At 46.1% G+C, this 13,100-nt stretch overlaps 3 non-coding genes and 1 pseudogene across 3 annotated transcripts; all 4 read left to right on the top strand.

The window, feature by feature from the left end:
- Positions 1-1,924: 1,924 nt before the first annotated feature.
- On the top strand, positions 1,925-2,115 carry LOC130330335 (U2 spliceosomal RNA). The gene has a single exon (XR_008873506.1). It is a non-coding gene; the product is annotated as a U2 spliceosomal RNA (small nuclear RNA).
- A 2,093-nt stretch (positions 2,116-4,208) lies between these two features.
- LOC130330370 (U2 spliceosomal RNA) lies at positions 4,209-4,399 on the top strand. Its single transcript, XR_008873538.1, has one exon. It is a non-coding gene; the product is annotated as a U2 spliceosomal RNA (small nuclear RNA).
- Positions 4,400-6,490: 2,091 nt separating this feature from the next.
- LOC130330424 (U2 spliceosomal RNA) lies at positions 6,491-6,708 on the top strand (annotated as a pseudogene).
- Positions 6,709-12,097: 5,389 nt separating this feature from the next.
- Positions 12,098-12,283, top strand: LOC130330411 (U2 spliceosomal RNA). The gene has a single exon (XR_008873575.1). It is a non-coding gene; the product is annotated as a U2 spliceosomal RNA (small nuclear RNA).
- The last annotated feature ends 817 nt before the right edge of the window (positions 12,284-13,100 follow it).

Here is a 13,100-nt window from a genome sequence, read left to right as displayed (position 1 = left end):
CCGCTGTTGGAGCGTCCAGGCACAGGACTTCTGCTGCTGCTGACTAAATGGCCTCCTTAATTGGATCATTTGAGTAGCCAGCACACCTGTGCAGGTAGGGCATGACATGATAGGCAGCTGCCTTGATAGCGGGTGGGTGCTGAATGTTCCTAATTGACAAAATAAGATTAATGCTTATGAAGAAATATAAAATCTCATCCCTTCCCCAATATCGCGCCACACCCCTACCCCTTAATTCCCTGGTTGAACTTGATGGACATATGTCTTTTTTCGACCGTACTAACTATGTAACTATGTAACATAACATGGGGGGGGGGGGGGGTCTCCTGGCTGTTCACACAGGTGTGTCATTGCTGTACATTGACCATGCATTGCTTCTGTGGTATTGCAAAGGCAAAGACAAATGCTTCCAGCCATCCATTGCACTAATGGATTGGTCATCAGCTGGCTGTCTATGTCCCGCATCAATATAGACCAAAGTACAGAGGGTTAGGCTATGCTATTGTGCACCTACCTGATGCATCAGAAGGTGCGAGGCCCTTGCTAAATTCTGTGCACAGACTTTGAGATCTATACTTTAGACTGTATCTAAACCTGCTCCAACATGGACTGACATTCTGGCCTACTTTCAGCCGATGCGACTTGTCTGTCGCTGAACAGTCGCTTTTTATGTATTCAGCACCTATGTATAATGTTGTAAAAATGCTCTAGAAGCTAAAGTCGCAGAAATGTCACACATATTTGGCCTGCAACTTTCTGTGCGACAAATTCAGACAGGAAAAATCAGTATAAATCCTTAGAAAATTATCCCCCAGTGTCTCCATCTGCTGGCGGTATTGAATAAGCATTGCTGCACTGATGGGGTATGCATTAGACGAAAAAAAAGAAGAAAAAGAAGAATAATACGCCCAGAAAAGAGGCGAAAAGGAGAAAAACGTAAAAAAACGTGAAAAAAAAGTAAGAGGAAGAGAAGGGAAAAAAAGGTGGAAATGGGTTTAAAAGTGATTTCGGCGGAGAAATATATATATATATATATATATATATATATATACGCGCACACACACACATATATATAAACGTATTCTCCGTTGAGATATTGCAGCCGCTGCTGTGTCCAGGCCCAGGAGCCTTAGCACTGTGCTGTGATGTCACTCAATACCACTGACATCACTAGGTGTAAACAACATCTCTCCTTTGCTGTGTATGTGACTATGGAGCTGTTTGGTGATGTCGTCTATTATGGCCTTCATAGAAGCAACAGGAGATTGTTGCATCCATCTAGAACCCTCAGAACTACAGTGCTATGATGTCACTCACTTCCACAGGCCTTGCAGAGTGTAAACAACAACAACCCAGCTTTGTTGTGTATGTAACCATAGGGATTTGTGATGTCACCTAGAACCTTCACAGCAGCGACAGCTTTATGAGGAGCATCAGCACTGCTCTGCCTGAGCAGAACCATCACCGCCATAGGTTGTCAAAAAACCCGGGTTTAACCCACACAGGTAAGTCCAATGGGGTGCAGGCATGTCCTCTATGCTTACAGCTTCCCGTGGGTGTTGGTTTGATACCGTTTGGGGACAGCCAAGGAGGCATCTGCAGGCAACAAAGGTAGGTGTGTGCTTGTGTGTGTGTTTCCTATGCAGATCCTAAGCCCAGTGTCACATGCAAGTAGGAGGAGTAAGAAGGGTTCCTGGCAAATCCGGGTTATGGATTGCATTTAAAAAGGCCCCGTGGGAGTGCAATGGGCCCCTGTCTTGCTGCTTAGCAATAATGGTATGGGTTTAGGTTCTGCTGTGTGTACTGGTGGTTGACTGCCCCCCAGCCCAGAGTGTGCATGGAAAATTGTCTGGCAGCCTCCCTGACAGCAAGCAGTGATAGTGCCCATGAAGGGCACCTTGTTGGGCCCGCCCCTTTCACGGTTATCGCTTCTCGGCCTTTTGGCTAAGATCAAGTGTAGTATCTGTTCTTATCAGTTTAATATCTGATACGTCCCCTATCTGGGGACCATATATTAAATGGATTTTTGAGAACGGGGGCCGATTTTGAAGCTTGCTTCCGTCGCCCTATGCATTGACCCGATATGGCAGTATCTTCGGGTACAGTGCACCACCCCCTTACAGGGTTAAAAAGAAAGATTCCTACTTTCATTGCTACCTGCTTGCTGGCTAGCCAGCTAGCCAGCCCTGTGGGCCTTGCTGCTGCTGCAGCCAAAAAACAAAAGGTGGTGCTGCTGCTGCTGCTTCTGCTGCTTCTGCTTCTGCTTGTGTCTGGCCGCTGTTGGAGCGTCCAGGCACAGGACTTCTGCTGCTGCTGACTAAATGGCCTCCTTAATTGGATCATTTGAGTAGCCAGCACACCTGTGCAGGTAGGGCATGACATGATAGGCAGCTGCCTTGATAGCGGGTGGGTGCTGAATGTTCCTAATTGACAAAATAAGATTAATGCTTATGAAGAAATATAAAATCTCATCCCTTCCCCAATATCGCGCCACACCCCTACCCCTTAATTCCCTGGTTGAACTTGATGGACATATGTCTTTTTTCGACCGTACTAACTATGTCACTATGTAACATAACATGGGGGGGGGGGGGGGTCTCCTGGCTGTTCACACAGGTGTGTCATTGCTGTACATTGACCATGCATTGCTTCTGTGGTATTGCAAAGGCAAAGACAAATGCTTCCAGCCATCCATTGCACTAATGGATTGGTCATCAGCTGGCTGTCTATGTCCCGCATCAATATAGACCAAAGTACAGAGGGTTAGGCTATGCTATTGTGCACCTACCTGATGCATCAGAAGGTGCGAGGCCCTTGCTAAATTCTGTGCACAGACTTTGAGATCTATACTTTAGACTGTATCTAAACCTGCTCCAACATGGACTGACATTCTGGCCTACTTTCAGCCGATGCGACTTGTCTGTCGCTGAACAGTCGCTTTTTATGTATTCAGCACCTATGTATAATGTTGTAAAAATGCTCTAGAAGCTAAAGTCGCAGAAATGTCACACATATTTGGCCTGCAACTTTTTCTGTGCGACAAATTCAGACAGGAAAAATCAGTATAAATCCTTAGAAAATTATCCCCCAGTGTCTCCATCTGCTGGCGGTATTGAATAAGCATTGCTGCACTGATGGGGTATGCATTAGACGAAAAAAAAGAAGAAAAAGAAGAATAATACGCCCAGAAAAGAGGCGAAAAGGAGAAAAACGTAAAAAAACGTGAAAAAAAAGTAAGAGGAAGAGAAGGGAAAAAAAGGTGGAAATGGGTTTAAAAGTGATTTCGGCGGAGAAATATATATATATATATATATATATATATATATATATATATACGCGCACACACACACATATATATAAACGTATTCTCCGTTGAGATATTGCAGCCGCTGCTGTGTCCAGGCCCAGGAGCCTTAGCACTGTGCTGTGATGTCACTCAATACCACTGACATCACTAGGTGTAAACAACATCTCTCCTTTGCTGTGTATGTGACTATGGAGCTGTTTGGTGATGTCGTCTATTATGGCCTTCATAGAAGCAACAGGAGATTGTTGCATCCATCTAGAACCCTCAGAACTACAGTGCTATGATGTCACTCACTTCCACAGGCCTTGCAGAGTGTAAACAACAACAACCCAGCTTTGTTGTGTATGTAACCATAGGGATTTGTGATGTCACCTAGAACCTTCACAGCAGCGACAGCTTTATGAGGAGCATCAGCACTGCTCTGCCTGAGCAGAACCATCACCGCCATAGGTTGTCAAATAACCCGGGTTTAACCCACACAGGTAAGTCCAATGGGGTGCAGGCATGTCCTCTATGCTTACAGCTTCCCGTGGGTGTTGGTTTGATACCGTTTGGGGACAGCCAAGGAGGCATCTGCAGGCAACAAAGGTAGGTGTGTGCTTGTGTGTGTGTTTCCTATGCAGATCCTAAGCCCAGTGTCACATGCAAGTAGGAGGAGTAAGAAGGGTTCCTGGCAAATCCGGGTTATGGATTGCATTTAAAAAGGCCCCGTGGGAGTGCAATGGGCCCCTGTCTTGCTGCTTAGCAATAATGGTATGGGTTTAGGTTCTGCTGTGTGTACTGGTGGTTGACTGCCCCCCAGCCCAGAGTGTGCATGGAAAATTGTCTGGCAGCCTCCCTGACAGCAAGCAGTGATAGTGCCCATGAAGGGCACCTTGTTGGGCCCGCCCCTTTCACGGTTATCGCTTCTCGGCCTTTTGGCTAAGATCAAGTGTAGTATCTGTTCTTATCAGTTTAATATCTGATACGTCCCCTATCTGGGGACCATATATTAAATGGATTTTTGAGAACGGGGGCCGATTTCGAAGCTTGCTTCCGTCGCCCTATGCATTGACCCGATATGGCAGTATCTTCGGGTACAGTGCACCACCCCCTTACAGGGTTAAAAAGAAAGATTCCTACTTTCATTGCTACCTGCTTGCTGGCTAGCCAGCTAGCCAGCCCTGTGGGCCTTGCTGCTGCTGCTGCAGCCAAAAAACAAAAGGTGGTGCTGCTGCTGCTTCTGCTGCTTCTGCTTCTGCTTGTGTCTGGCCGCTGTTGGAGCGTCCAGGCACAGGACTTCTGCTGCTGCTGACTAAATGGCCTCCTTAATTGGATCATTTGAGTAGCCAGCACACCTGTGCAGGTAGGGCATGACATGATAGGCAGCTGCCTTGATAGCGGGTGGGTGCTGAATGTTCCTAATTGACAAAATAAGATTAATGCTTATGAAGAAATATAAAATCTCATCCCTTCCCCAATATCGCGCCACACCCCTACCCCTTAATTCCCTGGTTGAACTTGATGGACATATGTCTTTTTTCGACCGTACTAACTATGTAACTATGTAACATAACATGGGGGGGGGGGGGTCTCCTGGCTGTTCACACAGGTGTGTCATTGCTGTACATTGACCATGCATTGCTTCTGTGGTATTGCAAAGGCAAAGACAAATGCTTCCAGCCATCCATTGCACTAATGGATTGGTCATCAGCTGGCTGTCTATGTCCCGCATCAATATAGACCAAAGTACAGAGGGTTAGGCTATGCTATTGTGCACCTACCTGATGCATCAGAAGGTGCGAGGCCCTTGCTAAATTCTGTGCACAGACTTTGAGATCTATACTTTAGACTGTATCTAAACCTGCTCCAACATGGACTGACATTCTGGCCTACTTTCAGCCGATGCGACTTGTCTGTCGCTGAACAGTCGCTTTTTATGTATTCAGCACCTATGTATAATGTTGTAAAAATGCTCTAGAAGCTAAAGTCGCAGAAATGTCACACATATTTGGCCTGCAACTTTCTGTGCGACAAATTCAGACAGGAAAAATCAGTATAAATCCTTAGAAAATTATCCCCCAGTGTCTCCATCTGCTGGCGGTATTGAATAAGCATTGCTGCACTGATGGGGTATGCATTAGACGAAAAAAAAGAAGAAAAAGAAGAATAATACGCCCAGAAAAGAGGCGAAAAGGAGAAAAACGTAAAAAAACGTGAAAAAAAAGTAAGAGGAAGAGAAGGGAAAAAAAGGTGGAAATGGGTTTAAAAGTGATTTCGGCGGAGAAATATATATATATATATATATATATATATATATATATATATATACGCGCACACACACACATATATATAAACGTATTCTCCGTTGAGATATTGCAGCCGCTGCTGTGTCCAGGCCCAGGAGCCTTAGCACTGTGCTGTGATGTCACTCAATACCACTGACATCACTAGGTGTAAACAACATCTCTCCTTTGCTGTGTATGTGACTATGGAGCTGTTTGGTGATGTCGTCTATTATGGCCTTCATAGAAGCAACAGGAGATTGTTGCATCCATCTAGAACCCTCAGAACTACAGTGCTATGATGTCACTCACTTCCACAGGCCTTGCAGAGTGTAAACAACAACAACCCAGCTTTGTTGTGTATGTAACCATAGGGATTTGTGATGTCACCTAGAACCTTCACAGCAGCGACAGCTTTATGAGGAGCATCAGCACTGCTCTGCCTGAGCAGAACCATCACCGCCATAGGTTGTCAAATAACCCGGGTTTAACCCACACAGGTAAGTCCAATGGGGTGCAGGCATGTCCTCTATGCTTACAGCTTCCCGTGGGTGTTGGTTTGATACCGTTTGGGGACAGCCAAGGAGGCATCTGCAGGCAACAAAGGTAGGTGTGTGCTTGTGTGTGTGTTTCCTATGCAGATCCTAAGCCCAGTGTCACATGCAAGTAGGAGGAGTAAGAAGGGTTCCTGGCAAATCCGGGTTATGGATTGCATTTAAAAAGGCCCCGTGGGAGTGCAATGGGCCCCTGTCTTGCTGCTTAGCAATAATGGTATGGGTTTAGGTTCTGCTGTGTGTACTGGTGGTTGACTGCCCCCCAGCCCAGAGTGTGCATGGAAAATTGTCTGGCAGCCTCCCTGACAGCAAGCAGTGATAGTGCCCATGAAGGGCACCTTGTTGGGCCCGCCCCTTTCACGGTTATCGCTTCTCGGCCTTTTGGCTAAGATCAAGTGTAGTATCTGCATTTGGTCTGGTCGGAAGGTGTCTGTGGTACCCCGCTTCTCGGCCTTGGGGGATTGTCTCTCCTTACGGAGGGACTTCACCCCCTTGCTGCTATTGGGGAGCGGGCTTAGTCCACGGACAACGGGTTGCGATCCCCCTGTCTCTGGGACCTTGTGTCTCAGAAGGCATTTTCGGTACGTTGAGCGTTACCTGTAGCTTCGGAAGCACCTAGGGTACCCCCGACCTCTGCCTTGGGTAAGGGTTCCGCTTTTATAGCGGGATTCCGAGCCCCTGCTGCTATTGGGGAAGGGGCTTAGTCCCTGGGTGTGGAAGATGCCGTTCTCCTGGGCTTTCCCCTCTGGGGAAATGTCGATGCGAAATACCATCCGCATAGAGGTGTCGGAGAGCCATCGTCAGTTGAAGAACCTCCGCTTCATTGCGGAGGTGATTCTTCTTGACTACTTCCGCCTCAATAGGGAGGACATCCTGTGTCTAAATGACCAGGAAAGCCGTGGCCTGTATACCGTCACCTTCACGGCCACGGCGTGTTGCGATAACATCTATGCAACCTTGTCTGGTGCGGACCAGAGGGACGATCGACTCGACGGTCTTTCGTTCCAGTTCCTCTATGGTGAGGAACATATACCGTTGGTGGTGGCTATGCACAGCCCTCATGTGACCACGGAGGATATAGCCACTTTTCTTCGGCGATACTGCGAAGAGGTGCGATTCGCAAACAAAATCTTGAACTCCGTGCGGTTCTGGAACGGCAAGAGGAAGTTCTGGGTCAAGCTCCGTAAGGATCCCGGTGGTATTGGGGGTCTTTGCCATCCGCCCCCAAATTTTGCCATCGGGAGAGTTCGGGGCTTCCTGTTCTATCCTCAAATGCCTATGTATTGCCGAAATTGCTTGAGGTTTGGCCACACCCAGGAGACCTGCGGCGCGGAGCGTGTGATTCGCTGCAATAGGTGTGGCCAAGAAGGTCACATAGCCTCAAGATGTAGCCATACGATAAGGTGCAACCTCTGCGGAGAGGAAAATCACGATTTTAATTCCTGTCCCCATAAAGCAAAAACTACGATGGGTGGGTCAAGGCTGGGCCCACCCAAAGAGGGGACAGGACAAAAGACGTCCTTTTTTAAGATGCCCAAACCCCAGATGGCAGGTACTGATGGGTCCAGGCCCAAGACCTCTGGTGCTCCATCGGGGGGCCCACCGGTGGTAGTGCTAGGGGGAGGCCATGGGGATTCCACGAAGCCCGGGCGGGTGATCGAGTTTACTGCCCGGGAAATTGAAAGACGTCGATCGACTTCCTACCTGGCTCAAGAGCCCGCCGAAACTTCTGAAGGGGGCTCACCTGTGGCGGGTGGCAGCCGACGGGCCTCGGTGGGGGCAAAAGTGGACCCAAAATTGCAGCATAAGCCAGGTACTGGCTTGGCCCAGGGTCGCCCTGCTCCGGACGAAGAGGCCCCGGTGAAAGCCCGCCGGAAGGGGAGCCAGGTGGCCAGGTCTGAGCCCGGTCCTGTTACTCCGCCTATACAGGACAGGGCCAAGAAGACAAGTGGCGCCAAACCAGGGTTTGCTGCCCCGCCAGCAGTGGACCCGGTGGGTAAAACTGGCCATCGTCGATCGATGGGGAAGTTGGAGCAACAGTCCTCAGCAACGCTTGCTGGGGAACAAGCGATGAAAACTTCCCAAGGTAGCGGCAAAGGTTCCGGAAAAGAGGCCTCACAGGCCCCTGTGCAGCAGTTCCAGTCGTCAAATGATGAAAGAAGACGCAGATCCATCAGCCGGGGGCCAGAGATTACATCGAGTGAGAGCAACACAGAGGATATGGACAGCAGTGTGACATTTAAAAGACAAAGAGAAGAAGAAGAGGAAGACATTCAAAGGAAAGCGGCGTGCCGTAGTTCGGACGAGAGCGAGCTCAGGGTCGGGGCATCATCGATCTCAAGCTCCGACCCTCAGAACATCAAGGAGCTGATGACCCCGCAGGCGGGGGATGACGGTACGCAGCTTATTATTGACTTTGATTCTCCAAGCACGGACTCTCCATAAACTATGCCTATCCCTGTAAAAATTGCCTCACTCAATGTGAGGTCCTTAAAGAGCCCTGATCGCAGGGCTGCTTTATTTTCTTATCTAGAGACATGTGACTTTGACCTTTGCCTGCTACAAGAATGTGGAATCCCTAGTAAAATGGACTATAAAGACTTAAAAGAAGACTGGAAGCTGGGCCCATCCATATGGTCCGGTGCAAATGACTGTCGTTCTGTGGGTGTTGGGCTGCTCTGCCGAGGCCAGTCCTTTTCTATTCATACAGTAACTGAGATTGTGCCTGGCAGAGCTCTTTTAATTCATCTATATTTTAATGGACTTTTAATTCGTGTTTTAAATGTGTATGCCCCTCCTGATAAACAGGAGCGGGCAGAACTATTTGAAATTTTACCACTGTTTTGTGTTGGGTCTTCCCCCCTGCTGGTGGGAGGTGATTTTAACTGCATACGTGATGGGGAACACCGGCAGGGTGGGGATATTAATCGTAAAGACCGCACTTCTTACCTGCTTAAAAATTTTATTGATGATTTTAATTTGAAAGATTGCTGGAAGGATCTCTTGCCGGAGGACCCAGGCGCCACATGGTCCAATGGAAGAGTGAGCTCCAGAATCGATTTTATTTTTTCCTCTAGAGCTTTTAAACCCCTGAAATGCACGCTCGAGCAGAATATCTTCTCTGATCATAAGCTCCTCTTGGTGGGCCTGGAGCTAGAGGGGGAGCAAAAAGCAAAAAGGGGCCTCTGGAGATTAAACACCACACTCCTAGAGGACCCTGAGATAAAAGAGGAGTTTGTGCGGACCTACCAATGCTGGCAATCACAAAGAAAACCCCACGAGCCTATGCTGCACTGGTGGGAGGGCACCAAATCTAAAATCAGATTTTTTTTTATCAAAGCAGGTAAGAAGAAGGCAAAAATGGAAAAACAGTGGTTTTATGTTCTTAACATGCGTTTAAATGTACTTTTTAAATTGAAAGAAGCTGGTATGGATGTAGAAAATGATATTTTAAACCTTAAAACTGAAATAAAACATGCCATAGAAAAGAAAGGGAAACAAATCATTTTTAACTCACATGTGCAGCACCTGGAGGAGGGCGAGAAATGTTCCCGTTTCTTTTTTAAAAAAGTGATGAATAGGAGGGATATCATCCAAAACCTTGAGGGTGAATCCACTCCAAAAGGCATGTTAGATGCAGTTTTTAACTTCTACCAGCTTCTTTTTAATAAGAAAGATCTTAATCCATCCTTTTTAGAACATGTTCTTAATTCCCTTGATTTTAAGCTAGATGTTTTAGACCAGGAGGTTTTATCCCGTGATCTTAACTTAGATGAACTTTTATTTGTTTTTAAAAGTTTTTCTAGTGGGAAGGCCCCTGGGGAAGATGGTTTACCCATCGAATTTTATTTAGCTTTTTGGGATATTTTAAAGGATGATATGGTTTTATTGTATAAAGAAACTTTTATTGTTAATGAACTTCCCCCTTCCTGGAGGAGGGGGATTGTATCATTACTTTTTAAAAAGGGTGAAAAGGATATGCTAAAAAATTGGCGCCCCATCACACTTTTAAATGTCGATTATAAAGTTTTAGCCAAGTTATTAGCTGTCCGTTTTAAACCTTTTATTCATAAATTAATTCACCCAAATCAGGTTTGTGGGGTACCTGGAAGGTCTATAGCTGAATCCCTAAATATTTTAAGAGATGTTTTATGGTATTTTAAGGATAGAAATCAAACTGTAGCAATTTTATCCTTAGACTTTGAAAAAGCCTTTGATAGGGTCTCCCATGAATACCTGTTTTTAGTTCTTAAAAAGATGGCAGTGCCTGAAACGATTTTAAGCCGAATCATGCTTTTATACCGATCCTGTTTTAGTCAAGTCTCTGTTAATGGCTTTTTAACCAGCGGTGTTCCTCTTTTATCAGGTGTCAAACAGGGCTGCCCCCTGTCCCCACTCCTTTTTATTTGCGCAATCGAACCACTGATGGCCCTCCTCAGAAAAGACCGGGTAGTAAGAGGCGTACCGATACCTGGTGGAGGAGGGACCCATCTAAAGGTGTTGGGGTACATGGATGATGTCACCATACTGTGCCCGGACTCTCCATCCATGAGGGGGGCATTGAGGAACACCAGCTATTTCTGCGAGGTCTCTGGTTTTAAGCTAAACACAGATAAATGTGACTGTTTTTATATTGGCTCCTGGGATTCATCCATCACCCCAGGAGTCACAATGCAACAGGATCAAATTAAAGTTTTAGGTATTGTTTTTAACCAGGTCAATGATGGGAGCCCTAACTGGGATTCAGCTATAGCTAAGATGGAGAAGAAGATTTTAATGTGGAATCTTAGAAACCTTACCATGGAGGGGAAGATTTTAATAATAAAGATGGTTTTACTCCCTATTATGCTATACATTGCCATGGTATTTCCTCCATCTATTTTATACATTAAAAAAGTAACTAGAATTGTTTTTTCTTTTTTATGGGGTTCAAAAATGGAGAAATTAAAGCGTGATTTTATGTACAAAAGTAAAGATAATGGCGGGAAAGATGTTCCTAACCTTTTTACTTTCTTTTACATAAAGTATTTCTGTTTCTGTTTTAAAATTATTAAATCCGATGGCATTTTTAGCTGCTTTTTAAGGTACGCTGCGGGCATGGTTTTTAAAAGATGGTTGCGCATCCCTCTGAACGCTCCGGTGCTTCTGTGTCCCCCAAAACATTATGTGGTGTTGGAAAAGACAGTCAGGCTCCTAGGTCTCCAAGATTTGGAGCCTGACATACTGGGGGACCAGAGAAAGGTATCAAAGGTCCTCAGGCGGAGTGAGGTTACCCTGGCAGTGTCCAATTTCACACAGGCAAGATCCAAAAAGGTATGGCGGAACGTGTACGGGAAGTTTCTGGCGAATGTACACAGGGATCTTGCCTGGGCAATCGTCCACCAGTGCCTCCCTACTCGTGAGTTCCAGCACAGGCGAGGACTGGTGGCGAGAGCCAAGTGCCCGAGAGATGGCTGCGGAGTGGACGAAACGGTGCTGCACATATTTTGGAACTGCCCTTTTGCACGGGAGCTTTGGAGGAAGGTAGGCCCACTTTTGAAGTGGGCCTGCGGCCTAAAAGATTTTAATCACGAATGTGTCTTTTACGGTCTTTTTAACTGCCCCAATTTTAAACAGCAGATGATCTGCTGGATGATTATTAATTGTTTTAAAAATGCCATCTGGAAAGTTAGGAACATCTTACTTTTTAAACATGATTTTATTGATGTTAAAAACTGTATAAAGCTGGCCCTGAGTGAGATGTACATCTATTACCTAAGAGACAAGAAACAGTTGGGGGCCAGCGAGGCAGCATCCATGTGGTGTCTGCCTCTATGGAACGAAATAACAGTATAATCAGTTTTTATGACATTTGTATAATGTTTTATCCTGCCATTTTTATTTTTTCTCCTTTTATTACTGGTTTTATTATTTGTATTTTAAAACTTTTGTGAACCTTTTATTATTTTGCATTTTAAATTTTGTATGGTTTCTTATTTATTCAATAAAATTTTGTTGAAACCTTATCTGTTCTTATCAGTTTAATATCTGATACGTCCCCTATCTGGGGACCATATATTAAATGGATTTTTGAGAACGGGGGCCGATTTCGAAGCTTGCTTCCGTCGCCCTATGCATTGACCCGATATGGCAGTATCTTCGGGTACAGTGCACCACCCCCTTACAGGGTTAAAAAGAAAGATTCCTACTTTCATTGCTACCTGCTTGCTGGCTAGCCAGCTAGCCAGCCCTGTGGGCCTTGCTGCTGCTGCTGCAGCCAAAAAACAAAAGGTGGTGCTGCTGCTGCTTCTGCTGCTTCTGCTTCTGCTTGTGTCTGGCCGCTGTTGGAGCGTCCAGGCACAGGACTTCTGCTGCTGCTGACTAAATGGCCTCCTTAATTGGATCATTTGAGTAGCCAGCACACCTGTGCAGGTAGGGCATGACATGATAGGCAGCTGCCTTGATAGCGGGTGGGTGCTGAATGTTCCTAATTGACAAAATAAGATTAATGCTTATGAAGAAATATAAAATCTCATCCCTTCCCCAATATCGCGCCACACCCCTACCCCTTAATTCCCTGGTTGAACTTGATGGACATATGTCTTTTTTCGACCGTACTAACTATGTAACTATGTAACATAACATGGGGGGGGGGGGGGTCTCCTGGCTGTTCACACAGGTGTGTCATTGCTGTACATTGACCATGCATTGCTTCTGTGGTATTGCAAAGGCAAAGACAAATGCTTCCAGCCATCCATTGCACTAATGGATTGGTCATCAGCTGGCTGTCTATGTCCCGCATCAATATAGACCAAAGTACAGAGGGTTAGGCTATGCTATTGTGCACCTACCTGATGCATCAGAAGGTGCGAGGCCCTTGCTAAATTCTGTGCACAGACTTTGAGATCTATACTTTAGACTGTATCTAAACCTGCTCCAACATGGACTGACATTCTGGCCTACTTTCAGCCGATGCGACTTGTCTGTCGCTGAACA

Source organism: Hyla sarda, unplaced genomic scaffold, assembly GCF_029499605.1.
Source record: "Hyla sarda isolate aHylSar1 unplaced genomic scaffold, aHylSar1.hap1 scaffold_335, whole genome shotgun sequence".
NCBI classification, from domain to species: Eukaryota; Metazoa; Chordata; class Amphibia; order Anura; family Hylidae; genus Hyla; species Hyla sarda.
The sequence above is the reverse complement of the archived record's forward strand: the minus strand, read 5'-3'. Positions and strand labels throughout refer to the sequence as shown.